The sequence below is a fragment of the Eulemur rufifrons genome, chromosome 9 (assembly GCF_041146395.1).
Source record: "Eulemur rufifrons isolate Redbay chromosome 9, OSU_ERuf_1, whole genome shotgun sequence".
NCBI classification, from domain to species: domain Eukaryota; kingdom Metazoa; phylum Chordata; class Mammalia; order Primates; family Lemuridae; genus Eulemur; species Eulemur rufifrons.
Window position 1 is genome coordinate 4335064 of NC_090991.1, and position 19217 is coordinate 4354280.

At 40.4% G+C, this 19217-nt stretch overlaps 1 long non-coding RNA gene across 1 annotated transcript; it reads left to right on the plus strand.

Moving 5' to 3' along the window:
- The first annotated feature begins 60 nt into the window (after positions 1-60).
- On the plus strand, positions 61-18560 carry LOC138392441 (uncharacterized). Its single transcript, XR_011234927.1, has 3 exons — positions 61-789; positions 9786-9841; positions 18242-18560. It is a non-coding gene; the product is annotated as an uncharacterized lncRNA (long non-coding RNA).
- The last annotated feature ends 657 nt before the right edge of the window (positions 18561-19217 follow it).

Sequence of the window (19217 nt, forward strand, 5' to 3'; positions counted from 1 at the left end):
GCGTGGCTAAGCGCCGAGGTTGCTGAGTTACTGAGTGCGCGTGCGCCACAGAGGCGCGCCTGCATGAAAGAAGGGTATTTCCGGCCGGAGGTGAGGGCGGGGGTCTTTTGCTCCCGCCTCCAAAGCCCAGCTTCCCTAAATCTTGCGTTTTCGCGCCGTAGGCCGGCAGCGAGTGGGTTGCGTGGTGAGTTTCCCGTGTAGGTCGCCACGTCCGGATTTGGAAGTGCCCAGATCGGGGCGGCGCGGTACCTGGTGGCGACTGTGAAGCGCAGTCCCCCCAACCCGTCTTAAAGCGCGCCCTCCCGCACTGGCCAGTGTTTATTTTTAAGCTTGGTTAGTGCAGGGTTGTGGAGCTTTAATCACGCTTGTGTAGTCTGAATGCTCTTAGTTGCTTTGTCTTACTCAATGCTCATAACTACCTGAGGACAAACTAAATCTGGACTTTTAAGTGGGACCCTCTCCGTTGCGGAGGCCCTTCGCCCCCAGGCCCGGAGAGGCGAGGCTGGGCTCAAGGTGACACGGTGGCCAGGCTTAGCTCTGGCTCCGACAATACATGCATATCCCTCTCCGTCTGTGCTGTTTCTCCAAACTGGTAGGGGAAAAAAGCGGATTAGGGAGCTGAAAACCCGCTTCGAGAAAGGGGAAATTGCCAGAAAGCAACTTACTGCTCAAATTGACGTACTTGCTATGGAAACGACAAGAAAGGTGGGGACCAGTTAGGACCACGCGACTGGTCTCCCTACACCCTAGGTGTGGCCACTCGTCCCGCAAGGAGATGACCCAAGGAAAGTGAGTAAGGCAGAGGGGTTTGGATCACGGTGCCTCGCGGAGTCATGCGGGTGAGGATGTAAATAAACATGAAAATGACTTTTTCATGTGACACAAACTGTCTTAAAGGTGGAAGTGTATAAATTTGCATATTACTACAATTAGACAAAAGTCACTTAGCGACTAAGGTTGTTAGTCTTTAAATTTCAACATCTCTGAGCATAATATTAAGAAGCTATGTCTGTAAACAAGCTGGTCTATTGGATTGCCTTAACACCTAGGCTGCTTTAAGTTAAATTAACTAAAACTATCACCTACTGTCTACGGACTTGAATGTGCAGCAGATAGAAATAAACAGATCCTTTAAGATAATTTTGGAAGTGAATTCAAAGGATTTTGAGGTAGCTTATAAAATGTCTGCTTTCCAAAGTATGAATTTTTACTTTTGTTAGCCTAACAGTCCGAGTTTGTTTCAACCACCAGGAACTCCTCCTGAGTTGTACATGTTGATGGGTAGATTGAGCGAGAATGCAGGTATCATGACTGGTGTGGTGACCTCACTGGGGGTTCTAGTAGTTGCCAGAACTAAATTAGTCATACAGCCTCCTGGGTTAATGTTTTCCCAAAGTAGGTCATTTGGTAACCTCAACACAGCAAAATTGTTTCAGAAGGAAGGCGTATGTTGTCCTTGAACAATAAACAAGATGAATTTTGTTAATGGTCTGTTTATAAATGGAACTTTTAGTAATAACACATCATTTCTCGTAATAAATTGTAAAAGGAAATTTGTAAACAAAGAATAGCACAGTGAACTTTCTAAGGTCAGGAATTTGGTAATCTAGCACAATGCTTGGCACTGTGCTTAACAAATTTTTATTCAATGAATAAAGTGAGATTTTCCCTTCTGTTCAACTGGAGGAAAAAAACTGCTTAAAACACAAAGCAAAAAGGCGTATATCACTATTTTCTTTTTTCTTTCTTTTATCAGCTCATAAGAATCCAAAGCACTGTATTTAATCTCCATATGCAAATGGTTTTTGTCTTGACAGTTCCTTTGAAAGAAACAAAAAGGAATTGATTCTGAGATTTTAAGTGATTTTACTTGGCTAGATGTCTTTTAGTAAAACTCTATGAGAAAGCTATGGTTCCAATTAAAAGTTCACAATTGTTTTATTGACATCAGGTGACATTTAAAATATGAAATTAGTCTGTAGTTTGTCATTTGCTTATTTTATATTTAACGTTTGGCTATGTATCTCAACACAATTATGTGACTAACTCCTAACTTATTACAAAGCAAGTTAGAAACTTTGATATTGAATGCCCAAATGAGCACAGAGCAAAATTCTGTACTGTCTTCATATTGGGCTTCAAAATTACAGAAATCTGTCCACTTAAAAATAGCTGCTTTAAAATGTTTTTATTCTAAAATGTTATATATATACATGAAAGTTGGAGATAATATAACAAAAACCATAATCACCAAATTGCTTAAGCTTTAAAAATTTTTTTCATGTTAAATTGTAGTAAAAAACACTTAACTTGATATTTACCATATTAACCACTTTATACACTTTGGTAGTGTTAACTGTATTCATATTGTTGTTTAAGAGATCTCTATAACTTTTCATCTTTCAAAACTGAAACGCTATACACATTGAACAACAATTTCCCTTTTCCCCGTCTTCCCAGACCCTGGTAACTGCTATTCTATTAATATTTTCTGTCTTTATGAGCTTGACTACCTTAAATATGTCATATAAGTAATCATACAGTATTTATCTTTTTGTAGCTGGCTTATTTCATTTAGCATAATGTCCTCACGGTTCATCCATGTTTTAGCATGTGACAGAATTTCCTTTTTGGGGAGGCTCATATTCCATTGTATGTATTTACCACATTATCCATTCATCTGTTGATAGATACTTGCGTTATTTCCACCTTTTGGCTGTTGTGAATAGTGCTGCAGTGAACGTGGATGTACAAGTATCTGTTTGAGTCCCTGCTTTCAGATCTTTTGGGGCATATACCCAGTGGTAAAATTGCTAGACCATATGATAATTGAATTGTTTATTTTTTGAGGAACCATCATACTGTTTTTCATAGCAGCTGCACCATTTTACATTCCTATCAACAGTAAAAGCATCCTTTTATGTATATCCTCATATATATGTGTGTGGGTGTGTGTGTATGTGTGTATATGTGAGAACGTCTCTAGGAACTATACCTAGAAATAGAATTGTGGATGTATCTTCAACTTATTAAAGTTTAGTTCCCCAAAGTAATAATAGTACTAACTTTACATTCTTACCAGCAATGTAGGAGAGTTACTACAGTTCTGTATTCTCAGCAGCACTTAATATTATCGCATTTTAAGATTTTTGCCAATCTGATGGGAAGATCTATCTTTTAGAGAATAAGATTGACAAAAGCCCCTTCAGGCTGGGCTTGGTGGCTCACTCCTGTAATCCTAGCACTCTGGGAGGCCCAGGTGTGGAGGATCCTGTGAGGTCAGGAGTTCGAGACCAGCCTGAGCAAGAGTGAGACCTCGTCTCTAATAAAAATAGAAAAATTAGCCGGGTGTCATGTTTCATGCCTGTATTTGGAGCTACTCGGAAGGCTGAGGCAGGAGGATTGCAGGAGCCCAGGAGTTTGAGGTTGCTGTGAGCTAGGCTGATGTCCTGGCAACTCTAGCCCCAGGTGACAGAGTGAGACCTTGTCTCAAAAGAAAAAAAATCCCTTTCAGGTTTTTTTTGGCTTTTATTTTTTTGAGATAGAGTCTCATTCTGTCACCCAGGTTAGAGTGCAGTGATCATAGCTCACTATAACCTCAAATTCCTGGGCTCAAGCCATCCTCCTGCCTCAGTTTCCTGGGTAGCTGGGACAACAGGTGTGCACTGCCATGAACATCTAATTTGTTTTATTTTTTTGTAGAGATAGGCTCTCATATTGCCCAGGCTGGTCTCAAACTCCTGGCCTCAAGCAGTCCTCCTGACTGGGCCTCCCAAAGTGCTGGGATTACAGGCTTGAGTCACAGCGCCTAGCCTTCTTCAGTTTACTTTGTAGATATGAGTGTTCTTGTTTTCAGATAGGATTTGACAAGAAAGAGGAAGACACTATTGGGGCTCGCCTGACAAGGTGGTAGTTCTGGCCATCAGGGGCCTATTGGTATGAGGCTCTCAGGAGGCTCTTGGGAAGAACTGTAAGAGCAGTGAAATATGCCTAGGATTATAGGCATGAGCCACCGCGCCTGGCCTATTCTGAGATATAAATTGTGCTTTAAACATTTCTACATCGTGTCTCATATTTGCTGTTGAGTGAAAGAACAGCTAGACAAAAGGTGTAGGTGGTTTATAAGTTGATGTGTCAGTTTTGTTGGCTGTGTTGCATTTAGACGCAGATGAGACATTTTATGGGAGTTGTCCTCAAAGCAGCCCTTTGCCCTTATTTTGTCAGAAGAGTTGGTCAGTCCATCTTCTAATATATAATGCAGTCTCTGATACATAGATGAATTTATCTCACATTTGAAATGCAGTGAACATACATATTATTATAAATCAGCCTTTATATTATCAGTTCTCATTGGTGTGTATTTACTACAACACATTCATAATGCATTATCATAAATCTCTCCAATCAACTGTTCTCAGCCATTGTGTACTCTTGAAGTTTGAATCCTTGGCCAAGAGAAAGAAACTAGGTCATTCATTCATTCAGCAGGCATTGGTTGAGCAACTTCTGGGTGTGTGAGGCATTGCCATTGATGACTGGGACAGGATATAGGCCCCACCCAAGAGAGCCATGATCTTAGTGCCAGTAAGGGTGACACTGTAAGGACTAAGAGTATCTACCTCAGAGAATTATTGGAGAACTCAGTGAGTTAATTCACATCAAGTGTTTAGAAGAAAGCATGGCACATAGTGAGTGCTTAATAAATGTTAGCTATTAGTCTTGAAAGGCAAAAGAGTTTAGTAGTTAAAGTACAAGTACAAACTGGACTGTTTGGGTTCTAACTGGCTCTGGCAGAGTTTGTGTAACCATGGGTGAATTACTTCTCTGGGCCTCAGTTTCTTCATCTATATGATAAAGACAGTAATAATACCTAGCTCATGGAGTTTTTGAGGATTAAATGAACCAGCCTCAAATGGTTGAATTAATACAGGTAAAGTGCTTAGAACAGTGCTTGGACATAGAAAGCCCTCAATAAATGTTAGCTATATGAAAAAGGAGAGGTACATGCAGACTTCAGTGGAGGCACAGGAGAGGAAGGAGCAGTTTAGCTGCCTGGAGTAGGGCAGGAGGGGAACCAGAAGGTTTCAAAGAAGGTATTATTTAATATTTAGAAACCCAGTCACGCGATGATTAGGATTGTCTAGGCAGGAGGGAACAGGTGGAGAATGAGATGGCATGGGTGTTGAGGAAATAGTGGGTAGCTATTCTTGGCTGGAATTTAAGGTGGCTGCACGTGGGCCTGTGGTTTGGGCAGTGGGCTGGAGAAGCAGGCAAGGCTCAGCTCTGGCAGCCTCACCACTTCCAGCTGTGCTGGCCAGCCACCTGCAGTTCCTGGAAAACACCAAGCTTTTTCCCACTTCTGGACCTTCACCCTTGATGTTTCCTTTGCCTGAAACTCTTCTCACAGCCATTTCTGTTTCATGTTTTAGGCAGAGTAAATGTTGCCTCCTCCAAAAGGCCTTCTCTGCCATCCACCTCTGCTCCTGTGACTCAGTCACAACACCCTGGTTATCAGGATAAACAATTTCATGTTTATCCAGTCCACAGTTTTATTGCTTAATTGGTTATTTATCCTCTTGCTTTCCCCCAACTAGAATGTAAACTCCATGAGAGTACAGGCCATGTCTATCTAGTTTATCACCATATCTCCATACTTAGCCAGCTAGCACACTACCTGATACATAATCAGCACTTAGTAAATGTTTATTGAGTGCCTGACTAATGAAGGGCCCCACCTTGATATTACTAAGGACTTTAGCCTTCGGGTAAGTGTTTTGCATAGGAATGACATTATCAGTTTTCTAATTTAGAATGATAACTTGGTGACATTATAGCAGATGAGTAGAAGGGGGATTAGATTAAAGCATTTAAGACATTGTGGCACTTGTCAAAGTAGGATATGATGGGCATTGGTAAGTAGACCGAGTCAACAAAAACCAGGGATCCCTAAATAAAGCAGGAGGAAGGAATTGATAAAACCAAGTAAAAACAGAGCATTGTTTACTTGTACTTGGTCCTTGCTCCAGAAAAGATGCCAGATGACTGGCTTAAGTGTGTTTAACAAAATAAAATAAAAGATAAGTGGACGGGGAATATATACAAAGGGAGAGGAAAAAAAGGAAATGAAGTTAGGAGTTAAGATTAGCGTACAAAGTTTGGCTTTGAATTCTGTCCTTTGCCTAGAGGTGGGCCATAGATTTGATGGAGTTTTTGGGGATTGGGTTTTTTTTCCTCCAGCCAGTATAAGAGAGAGGCACATTCAGGTCATATATGGTGAAAAAAGTGAAAAAGAAAAAATAAAAAAAAGAAAAAGAGAGGCACCGTCAGTTACATGATTCATAAGGCCATGTGATAAAAAATGAACTGTGGCATATCAAATGGAATACTACTCAACAATGAAAAGAAATGAACTATTGATACATATAACAACATGAGTGAATTTCAAAAGAATTGTGCTGGGTAAAAGAAGCTAGACCAAAAAAAGAGTATTCACTGTATGATTTTATTCCATATCACATTCTAGAAAATGCAAACTAATCTATTGAAAGAGAAAGCAGATCAGTGATCATTTGGGGATGGAGGCGGGGAGAAGGAATGAGGTGGGATGGGTTATAAAAGGCAGGAGAAACTGTTGGGGCTATGGAGATGTTTATTATCTTGATTGTGGTGATGCTTTTATAGGTATAAGCATATATAGAAAATTATCAATTTATATACTTTAAATATGTGCAACTTACTGTACGTCAGTTACACCTCAGTAAAGCTGGAAAAAAATTAAATAGACAAACCTCTGGCAAAGCAATCTCAGAGATAACTCATGTAAACCCTTGATAAGCATGAAGATATCTCAGAAAGTAAAAATAAACTGACTTTAATAAAATTTAAAAAAAAAATTTTTTTTGAAACAGGGTCTTGCTCTGTCTCCCTGGGTAGAGTGCAGTGGTGTCATCACAGCTCACTGTAACCTCAAACTCCTGGGTTAAGGCAATCCTCCTGCCTCAGCCTCCTGAGTAGCTCGGAGTACAGGCACGCACGATGACAACCGGCTAATTTTTTCTATTTTTAGTAGAGACGGGTCTCGCTGTTGCTCAGGCTGGTCTCGAACTCCTGACATCAAGCAATCCTCGCACCTTGGCCTCCCAGAGTGCTAGGATTACAGGTGTGAGCCACCGCACTTGGCCGTAAAAAGATTTTTAAAAGATAAATATCAGAGTCTCTTTTTGTGAAATAGATATTTACCTAATTTGAGCCTTCTTAAATTATGTTAATGTACCGGGACATTAGCATCACCGTAATATATATCTTTTTTGTTTGTATTTATTTGACTCCAAATTGAAGCTAAAGGACAGATTCCTTAATTATTTTGGAATGAAGTGCTGCCCTTTGTATCCAAACAGATACACTATCAGAGGATGTGCTAGAAGACATCAACGGTAATGAACTGGTGACTGTCAAGGGTGTTGCACCACAAGCGCCTCAAGCAGGATACACATGTCTACCATGTCTTTCTGACCCTGTCAGACCTATCAGATATTTTATCTCACTATCCTGAGGTAGAACCTTGAGGGAAGAACCTCTTGAAGCAGATATAATTTTCACTATGGCAAGTTTTCTAGAGAGTCTTACCTGTGGGGTGTGTTTAGCAGATGTTATTTTTATTTATTTATTTATCTTTTTAGTAGAGACGGGGTCTTGCTCTTGCTCAGGCTGGTCTCGAACTCCTAAGCTCAAGTGAGCCTCCCGAGTTGGCTTCTCAGAGTGCTAGGATTACAGGCATGAGCCACCGCACCCAGCCAGTTTAGCAAATTAAAAAATAATAATAATAATCAATGTACACAATTGTCAAGTAGAAAATTTGTGTGTCGGTCTGTCTCAAGAACTGGAAAATAATAAAGGTGGGAGGAAAATGAGCACACAGAAATGCTTACCATAAAGTGAAAATGATTACATTTGTGATGCGTGTTCAGGCCCCATGCTTAGCAGTGTATTCCTTATTCTTCCCAAGAAAACAACTCCCCAAAGTAAATAATGTGATTATGCCCATTTGATACTTTATTACTACTTGGAAAAAGTAGATGATCGCCTGTAGTTCATATGGCTAACGAGTAGCAGAAGTGAGATTTCAACCCAGGTTTGCCTCATTCCAAAGCCCAAACTCTTAATCACTACTGATTGTCTCCAGTGGTCCCTTATGGTTACTGGAAATAGGCTGCAAATCTAGCATTAAGCCACCTTAAATGACCAAAGCAAAGAGGGACACATGATTAGACATATATCACAGCATCCCCAATATCACCCTCTCCCTAATGTACAGGCGAATTGATTGTTCAAGAGAAGTAGAACTTTTTCTGAGAGAAACGACTCACATAGCTTCTTTTTTCCCTCACACAGGTTCTTACAGAGTATGCTCTGTGAGGAATGGATAAAGCCCTCGAGGCACTGCATCCCTGGGGGGGGGGGGGGGAAATCAAGAATTTTACTACAGCTGTTTCCCATGGTGGCCTTTGATGTAGACCTGTGCTCAGCTGTTTGATGAGGTTCCAACCCAGTTTGTCTAATATCTCAGATAGTATGGCTTGGAAGAAGGGTAAAAATATCTGGACAGATAGATGGATCCCATGACCTTGGTCAGTCCACTACTTGTGTCTCAAAAGCAGTCTTTGTTAAAGATGGGACAGCAAGGAGTTGTCTCCTGGAACAAATCCAAAGTAGCTAGGAATACGGGTGCACATCACCACACCAGCTACATTTTTCATTTTTTGTAAGATGGGATCTTGCTGTGTTGCCCAGGCTGGTCTTGAACTGCTGGCCTCAAGCGATACTTCTGCCTCAGCCTCCCCAAGTGTTGGGATTACAGGTGTGAGCCACCGTACCCAGCCACTTTTTTCTTTTAAGTAATTAAGTAATTGGTCTAGGAAACAAAGATCTTGTGTATTATCAAGATAATTTTTTATGCATGATACTGTCTTTTATTAGGTCTTTGATTATTTAAGAAAACTGAGGCTGTCAATATTCAAAGAGCTAAGTTTTTTTTAATCACAACTATGTAACCTTCTGTATTTGCCTTTAAAACCTTTATTGAAAAAAAAAAACCTTTATTGTCACTTTGATTAAATAATCAAGATCATATTTAATCAAGTGTTTTAAACTTTTGATGTTTTTTACAAACTTCCCAACATCAAATTCTAAATGAGATCTTTTTGACCTTGAATTAAGTTTGAAATTTTCCAGTTTGGCCCCTAGAAAAACTTGAAGGTTATGTTCCTTACCTTGTAAAAGAGAGATTTAAAACTAATTAGGCGTATTTGATATATTAAATTATATGGAAAGCATTGTCAAATAAGTGATTCTAAACCATAAGTTATATTTATGGGTATGTTATGGATATGAATGTTCCAAAATTATATGAGTTTCATAGAAATCTGTTACCAGTCATAATTTTGGTCATTATGTTAAAATGTTATACACCACAGAAATAACCAAATTTCCTTGTCAATTACTGGTTATAACAAACTCTCATCAGATATTTAACCATGGCCATCCTAAGTCTTTGTCATTTAGTTATTGTTTTGATTTCAGTCATGAGGCAGTGAAACAGAGTAACACAAACTCACTGGTTTACCACTTTATATTTTTATCCAAATTATGTTTCTGACAAGAGTGAAATAAGTTAAGCTTGCCTACTTAATAAAGGCCAAAACCTTTTACCAATATTTGTGAAGAAGGCTTTTAAGATTTTTTCATTTGCCCAGTTTCCAAATAGTTCCTTTTTTTTCTCTTTTCAGCATCAGGTGCTTACTTTCGAGGGGCCCTTGAGTCCTTTGAGAGCCTCCTGTGGAAGGTAAGGGGCCTGAAGTCTAAGTGACTGAGGGGCTGGAGTGGGAAGGGAAAGGGCCTGGCAGGGGTGGACAGAGTTGGCAGAGCACATGGGCAGCAAGGGTTTGAGAAAAGGGGTGTCAGGTGACAGAGAAGTTCCCATGGGAGAATCGAGATCCAATAAAAAGAACAGAGAGAAGAGAGAGAACAGAGAAGCCTCACAGAAAGCTGGGAAGAAGGGCTTCCAGCCCAGGGAGTCAGGTGATGATCCCCACTCAGGAAAAGAGAGCCAGGAGGAAGAGACTTCCAGACCAGCAGGTACCTTTCGAAAGAAGCCTGGGACTCTTACCGCAGTTTCAGAGTATACTCATACCTTAGGAATTACCAGCTTCAATGGACATCTTTCCAGAGCAGTGGTTCAGGAGGCTGATGACAACAATGCATGCCCAGTCAATCAGGAGGGAAGACAGAGGCTTCAAAGGCACGTGCTTGGGGTCCTGGGTGAGAGGGCTGGGGGTCCAATGATGAATCTGATCCTGTCCAAGTCATGGCACCATAACTGTTAAAAAGTTATTCAGTGATACTTGTTAAAGCATGGTAAGGAAGACTTTATTCGGGATCATTGTGATAGGTATAGGGAACGCTGCAGTGGAGTCTTGCAGTGGGGGAGAGAGATTGGGCTCAACTCCTAATACAGCACCGACAAGTGGGAATTTATAGCCAAGGATCAGGGTGGGGGTGGGGGATGGGGGGTGGAAATGACTAAGAGGAAACATCAGGATGAGGGGGATTCTGGCTAAATCGACCTAACAGGATTCTTGCTTAAGACAGGCTACCTACCCAGACACCACCTGGGAGATGGTGGAGGGTGAGGAATCCGATCAGATATTGAGGGGAGGGAGTTCTGCTAAACTGACTTCGCAGGGTTCTTTTGCTAAAGCTGAACTTTATAAGGAAGGGCACAGATGGGCCTAACCGAAGATTCAGAAGCGAAGCAAAGAATCTTTGTCACTAAGCGCTCCTATGAGTTGCTCATCTCTGGGTACTCCCATGTGCAAGTAGAATGCATGTACTAATAGTTTGTTTTTCTCTTTTTAATTTGTCTTGGGTTAGTCCAGTTTACAGGGCCCTAGCTGGAGGCCCTGAGATCGATAGAGGAAAAGATTTTTTCTCTCCTGACAGCTCAATAAACCACATTTATAAGTCCTCAAATAAGCTGGAATAAGGAGGAAAAAAACATATAGCAATATGCCCATGCCCAGCCCAAAACTATCCTTAAAAAAGATGAAGAACTTACCTAATTTCAGACTTACTATAGGCCGGATTACACCTGTAATCCTAGCACTCTGGGAGGCCGAGGCAGGAGGATCGCTTGAGGCCAGGAGTTTGAGACCAGCCTGAGCAAGAGCGAGACCCCATCTCTACTAAAAATAGAAAAAATTAGCCAGGTGTCTTGGTATGCACCTGTAGTCCCAGCTACTCCGGAGGCCTGAGGCAAGAGGATTGCATAAACCCAGGAGTTGGAGGTTGCTGTGAGCTAGGCTGATGCCATTGCATTCTGGCCCAGATGACAGAATGAGACTGTGTCTCAAAAAAAAAAAAAAAAAGACAGTGGGGTGCTGGTGTAAAGATAGACATACAGATAAATGTAAGAGAATAGAGAGTCCAGAGATAGACCTCCCATTTATGGGCAACTGATTTTCACCAAAGGTACCAAGGAAATTCAGTAGCAAAAGGATAGTCTTAAACGAATAGTGCTGGAGCAATTATTGAGAATAGAAACATAATAAAAACAAAATAAACTTAGACCTTTTCCTCACACCATGCAGAAAAATCAGCTCAAGATGCATCATAGACCTAAAGGTAAAGAAACATTATAAAACTTCTAAAAGAAAACATATGAGAAAATTTTGTACCCTGGGTTAGGTAAAGGCTTCTTAGTTATGACACTATAAATGTAATCCCTAAAAAAGTATTGATAACCTAGAATTAATCAAAATCAATCTTCCCAAACCCTCATAGAGAAATATGATAAATGATATATTTGCAGATAAGACTCCAAAATCATTATGTGTTTAAATACTGCTCTTGGGAAATCTGTAGGGGTTGTGGCCAGTTTGGATGGAGTTTTTATTATAATGGATAAGAATTAGCCAAATGCTTCTCAGACTTTACGTGGCTGTGGTTACATGTACCAAGTTAGAGGTCTCGCCTGAGTTTTTTCAAAAGCCTCTTGATCATTTGTCCGGTCTTCTTTTATTCATTCAGTAAACTTTCTAAGTTCCTACTGTGTTCCAGGCATAGGTCAAGACCTTAACAGCAACAAGACAAGCAGAGTTCTTGGTTCCTGGAACTGGCTTTCTAGTAGGGAAGGCAGACAAACACCAAATACTTTTTTAAAAAATTCTTTTATTTTAGATATAGGGTCTCACTCTCTTGTTAGGCTGGAGGGCGGTGGCACAATCATAGCTCACTGCAACCTTGGACTTCTGGGCTCAAGCAATCATCCACTTCAGTCTCCCAATTATCTGGGATTATAGGCACGTGCCACCAGGCTCAGCAAATTGTTTTATTTTTGTAGAGACAGAGTCTCACTGTGTTGCCCAGGCTGGTGTATGAACTCCTGGCCTCAAGTGATCCTCCTGCTTTAGGTTCCTAAGGTGCTGGGATTACAGGCTTGAGCCACCGCGCCCAACCCAAATATTTAATATGTTAGTTAGGTGGTGATGAGTGCTATGGAGAAAAAGCAAGGGTGCTGCCACTACTTTAGATAGCTTGATGGCCTCTTTGAAACGGTGATCATGTGAGTAAACACCTGCTTAAAGTGAGGGAGCCTATCGTGCACATATGGAGGCGAGGGTAGCGGGTGGATTCCAGCAAAACCATGGTGGGAGAGTGCTGGATGAGTTCAAGGCATGGCAGAGGATGGCGTGTCTGGAGCACAGGGGGTGAGAGAACAGTGGAAGATGAGTTTGGAGTAGAGGAAAGTAGAGATTGTGGGTGGATTGGTTTATAGGCTATGGTAAAGAGTTTGAATTTTATTCTAATTGTGATGGGAAGCTTCCTTGTCTGTCTTGCTTACCATTGCATCGCTGAGGCCCTGAACAGTACCTAGCAAATAGATATCAATTTTTTGCAAATCAATCTGAAGATTTAATGCATCTCCAGTCAAAACTACAACAGGATGGCCGGGCGAGGTGGCTCACGCCTGTAATCCTAGCACTCTGGGAGGCCAAGGTGGGTGGATTGTTTGAGCTCAGGAGTTCGAGACCAGCCTGAGCAAGAGCAAGACCCCGCTTCTACTAAAAATAGAAAGAAATTATATGGACAGCTAAAAATACATCTAGAAAAAATTAGCCAGGCATGGTGGCGCATGCCTGTAGTCTCAGCTACTTGAGAGTCTGAAGCAGGAGGATTGCTTGAGCCCAGGAGTTTGAGGTTGCTGTGAGCTAGGCTAATGCCATGGCACTCTAGCCCGGGCAACAGAATGAGACTCTGCCTCAAAAAACAAAAACAAAAACCTACAACAGGATAATGTAAGAAACTTGAAAAGCAAATCTGAAATTTATGTGGAAGTGAAAAGGTCCATGAACAGTCAAGATACTCCTGAAGAACCACGATACCAAGCCTTTATTACATTATCAAGTTATAGTAGTTAAGACATTGTGGTTGGCTCAGGATTGATGCAACAGACTAGAGAACTCAGAGAAACAGCCGTGCACACATAAAACCTAATGCACGACGAATGAGGAAAATAGGGACTGTGGTGCTGTTGGAAAAAACGAAAATAGGTCGCTGCTCTGTACCATGCCCAAAACTAAATTCTGGGTAGACTTAGGCCTTAAATGTGAAAGGCGAAATTTTATGTGCTTTTTAGAAGGAAATATAGGCAAATATCTATTAATATGACCAAAGTAAAGAGGCTTGATAAATCCTTGATAAATTCAACTACATTAAAATTCAGGACTTCTGTTTATCAGCATACCCAATAAAAACAGTGATGAGACTGGCCACAAACTTGGAGAAGATACTTGCAACACATATAATTCACAAGGACCAGGATCTAGAATGGGGCTGTCCAATCCAGCATTCTGCACTGATAGAAATGTTCTATATTTATATTTCTGTCCAATAGCTACTAGCCACATGTAGCTGTTGAGCACTTTGAATATGGCTAGTGAAACTGAGGAACTGAATTTTTTATTGAATTTAATTTTAAATTTAAATAGCCATATATGGTTAGTGGCTACCATATTGGACAGTGGAGATTTAGACTATATAAAGGACACAAAAGAGAAAATAAGGATGGAAGAAACATAAAAAGTTGGTCAACCAGATTAGTAATCAGGAATATTCAAATGAAAACCATAACAAGATCCCATTTCACAACCTGCAGATGGGCAAAACTCAGACTATCAAGTATTGGGTAGGATGTAAAGCAACAGGAACTCTCTCACATTGCTAGAAGTACTACAAATTAGTACAACCCCTTTAGAAAACAAAATTAAACACGTGCATATCCTAGATCCAGAAATCCCCCTTCAGTTATATAAAAGAAAATTTGTTCTAAACCTGGCTTGAGGCAGAACCTGTTTGGATGATGTAATTTACAACCTCCTCTTGGAAGATAGTAGCATTCCTCATAAAATGTTTAAGCAATTTTGTGATAGATAGTAACCAAATTACTATCTATCTCTTCTGAGAAACTAAATATTTACCCACCAAGATGACGGTCAGCTATCAGTCAGGAGTCTAAAGAAGTAGGCCAGGTGCAGTGGCTCATGCCTGTAATCCCAGCACTTTGAGAGGCCAAAGTGGGAGGATCACTTGAGGCTTGGGAGTTCAAAACCAGCCTGGGCAACATAGTGAGATCCCTGTCTCTCTAAAAACAAAAAAATTAGCCGGGCATCGTGGTGCATGCCTACCCATCTCTACAAAAAAGTTTTTAAAAATTAGCTATGTGTGGTGGTGTGTGCCTGTAGTCTTAGCTACTAGGGAGGCTGAGGCAGAAGGATTGCTAGAGCCCAGGAGGTTGAGGTTCCAGTTAGCTACAGAGCAAGCATGAGTGATAGAGCAAGACCCTGTCTCTTAAAAAAAAAAAAAGGAGTCTATAGATCTTTAATTAGATATTTCTTTTGTATCCACTCTTAACAGTGATTAGTCATTTTTTTCCCCTTTAAGTGTTTCTACCATGAGAGAAATCTTTAACATGGTCTGTCAGAGGCCTTTATTCTTACAGCAAGAGTATAATAAAACTTTGGCACATGTTCCTAATTAAATTGCCCGAAAAGATTTTTAAACACTATATATCCTAGAGAATCTCTTAAATGTGTGCACCAGAAGATAAGAACAAGAATGCTTGTGTCAACTCTTGTTCAGAATAGCAAAAACTGAAACATATGTTCTATCAACAGTGAAATGGACAGTTGTAGAATGTTCATGTAATGGAATACAATGCAACAGTGAACACATACCAACTCCAGCATACACCTCAACACGGATGAATCACAAAAGAAGAGTCTCAGAAGACTGCATGTAGTATTAGTTAACTTACATAGAGTTCAAAAACAGACAAGACTAAATAATGTTTAGATATACGTACACATACGTGTGATAAAGATTAGCACAAAAGTCAGGATGGTGGTTACCTCTTGAGCAGGGAGGGCGATGCCTGGCACATCAGAGAAATTGGTAAAACTCCATTGCTTGACATAGTTGAACATTGTTTTTATTATTCGAACTGTACATATACATTATATACATTAGTATGACAGTAAAGAGTTTAAAAAATTACTCTTGCTGCTAGGAGGCAGTAGGCTGGGAGGAGGTGGTGGGAGACTGGTGAATCCAGTGCCTGTGGGAGGAAGTTTAAGGCACCTGAGGTCATTACCTGTCCCTTTGTCATGAGCTCTGCCTCTTGCTAGCTATGTGAGTTACACTCACCCATTTTCTCATCAAGAAAACGTGGGCAATAACAGTGCCTGCCTTTCTGTGAGGAGTGCGAGACAAGATACGCAAAGTGCTTCTCAGCACAGTGCCTGGTACTTGGGAAGCACTCAGGACCACCACATAGGGTACACAGGAAGAAGGGATGTCTTTTTCTAATTCACCCAGAAACAGTGACAAAGACTCTTCGGCCAGATTTCAGTCAGGCTTCTGAACCTTATCCTAGGCCCATCTGTGCACTTCTTGTAAAATCCAGTCTTAGCAAAGAGGCCTGCTGGGTCATTTTGTCAAGAACCCCTCACCCTGGACAGCCGGTCACCCTGGCTGTCTCCTCGGGTTCCTCATCCTCCACCATCCCCTAGGTGATGTCTGGTCACCCTGGCCTGTCTTCAGCAAGAGTCCCCCTTACCCCAGTGTTAACTCTTAGTAATTTTCCACCCAGTGACCCCTGCCCTACTCCTTGGCTATGAAGTCCCACTTGCCCTTGTTTGCACTGTAGAGCCCAATCTCTCCCCCACAGCAGTAGCCCATCGCAGTGGTCCTACTCCGGTGGCAGTGGTCCTGAATAAAGTTTGCCTTACTGTGCTTTGACAAGCATTGTTGAAGAATTTCCCTTTAACAGCATCAGTCAGCTTGCCAAGTCCTGTGCCTACTGGGTTGTGTCTGCCCAGGAGAGACTTCTTTTTCTAATTATCACAAGGGTTCTTGGTGCCCCTGAAAATGCTGAGAAAATAGCATTTACCACAGGTATGTTGATAGAAGGGATATAAGTAATGAGGTAAATAATACCATCAGGGAAAGAAATAAGGCCTGCCACACAAGCTGAGAAATTGGGGTACTCCTGCTATGGTTGAAAGAGGACAGCCTGCCAGTCCACCCTAACCTCTGTCAAATTCTTTTCCCCCTGGCAGGTAGCTGGAGTAGCTTGCGGGTAGAGCTTGCAGGCCTCAAGCTTGAGGGTACAAAATGGTGTCCGTTAATTGTATTAACTCCCTGTCACCGCTTCGGGCCTGTCTGTGTGACGCAGGGCCTCCTGCCCCCTAGTGGCTGTTGAGGATTCTGCACTCTGTAGCTAAACAACTCTTGTGTGGAGGAAGCCTTACCAGGTACTAGTTATCTCAGGTGCAGACAAATCAAATCTGAAAATTTGCATATGAGGGTACCATTATTTACTCTCATATTCTATATTTCTAGCAGTCCTGGCTCCAAAAATAGGAGCTTAAAGAGCAGTGCTTTAGAGAGAAGCAAATCAAACACTGTACCATTTTCAGATTCCCTTTTCTTAAAATCCTGTACAGATTTGCCAGGATTTTTTGTTTTTTTCCCGTTACAGTGTTGTATCTGTTCTCCTTCTGTGAGAACATCACATATTGGATCTATTTCTCCATATCTTGGGTCACCAGAGACCTCATCATGTTGGTTTTAGACACCTAAGCTACAACCAAAAGTACCCACTTAAAATAATTTTTTTAATTGTGGTAAAATGTACATAAAATTTACCATTTTAACCATTTTAAGTGCACAATTCAGTGCCATGAAGTACATTGACATTGTGCAACCATCACAACCAACCATCTGCAGAATTTTTTCATCTTCCCAAACTGAAACTCCGTCCCCACTAAACAGCACCTCCTGATGCCCCTGCTCCCCAGGCAACTGCCATCCTACTTTCTGTCTCTGAATTTGACCATTCTTGGTACAAAAGTGGCCACTTTTCATGTTCACTTATGGGCCTTTATATTGTGAATCTGCTGCCATATTGTATATCTACAATGTGCATTTATGAGGAATGTTTTTAAACTTGTGCTTTAAAATCTAGGAAGAATTTTTTATTGTGGTAAAATATATACTGTATAACATAAAACTTAGCATTTTAACTGTTTTTACGTGCACAATTCAGTGGCATTAAGTACATTCAAAATGTTGTACAACCATCACCACTATCCATTTCCAGAACTTTTTCACCATCTCAAACAGAAACTCTGTACCTATTAAACAGTAATTCCCGGTTCCTTTCTCCCATAGCCCCTGGAAACCTCTCTTCTACTTTGTCTCTATGAATTTGAATCCAAGAAGAATTTAATATCATTTCTGGTATGGAAAGTTGCTCATATTAGATTGGCTACAGATAAATAAAAGCATATTTAAATAGAAGTATATTAAATAGAAGTTATGAAGATATTATGGATATAGAAGTTAATAAATATTATAGAAGTTATGATATAATAGACATATCTATTATGCTATAATAGACATTATAGAAGTTATGATTTAGTGAGTCTTATCAAAATCTACCAAAACTCATGGATGCTACTCAGAGGGTATAATAGAGATGATGAAAATATTTTCCAACTGAGGACCCAAGAAAGCATATGAAATCCTGTGATAAGTCTTTTGAGTTTATTCTGTTTCTGTGGTTATAGCTTCTCATTTCTCATGTATAGATGTATATTTTGTTTTTTCTTTTCTTCTCTATCAGGCTTGGCAGGTGTTTATCTATTGACACCCAGACAGGAGTAATAAAGATATACACACATATCCTGGCAAAATTCCTGAATTCCATGGGTAAAGAGAGAAGTGTACAAGTTTTTCATATTGAAGGAAGAGGCCATTTTTGAAAGGAAAGCAAATAAAACTAGCATTAGAATTCTCATTTGCTACACTGAAAATTAGAAGACAATGGAATGACACATCTACAACCTGAAGAGAAAAGCTGCAATTAAGAGTCAAGAATTCTATTTCCCAGACAAAATGTCATTCATCTTTTGTGCCGAAAGACAATTTTAGACACTTAAGTGCACCCTCATTGAGGAAAATACTCAATGTTCTCTAATCAATTGATAATTATATTGGAAAAGAGATCTCAGTATTGGGTAGATAATGAGTACAGTACTTGTGAACAACTAATTTGTAATAAATATGGTTATTTCTAAATGAATAGTTCATTTGTTCAACAGATGTTTTGAGTGCCAGGCCTGACCGGTTCTTAGCATTGTGGACACAAAAGAACAAAATTCATCAGCAATTCTTGGAGCTGACATTATGGTTATGATACTAATGAGATATGAAATACATAGTGTAAATGTTCAGGAAAGAGTCTTCAAATAGAAGGTACATGAAAGAGGGGCTGAACATGGGGTCAGTGGGAAAGTGAGGAAGTAAAATCTGTTTCCATTTTCATCTAGGTGAAGGGGTGGAGAGTGAAGGGGTGGGAAACATGTTTCATCTAGGTGAAGGGGTGGGAAACATGTTTATTGATCAATTTCACATTACTAGGAATACAGGTTTCATCGTAACTAGTAGATGTGGGAAGGGAAACACCAACGTTAGAGAAACAAATGATAGAACTTCCAAATCAACAGGAGGGCAAAAAGGGAATGAAGAAAAACATTTCCTAGTCAATATAAAGAAAAACAATCAACAACTAACTGGGCAAGATATAAAGTAAACATAAA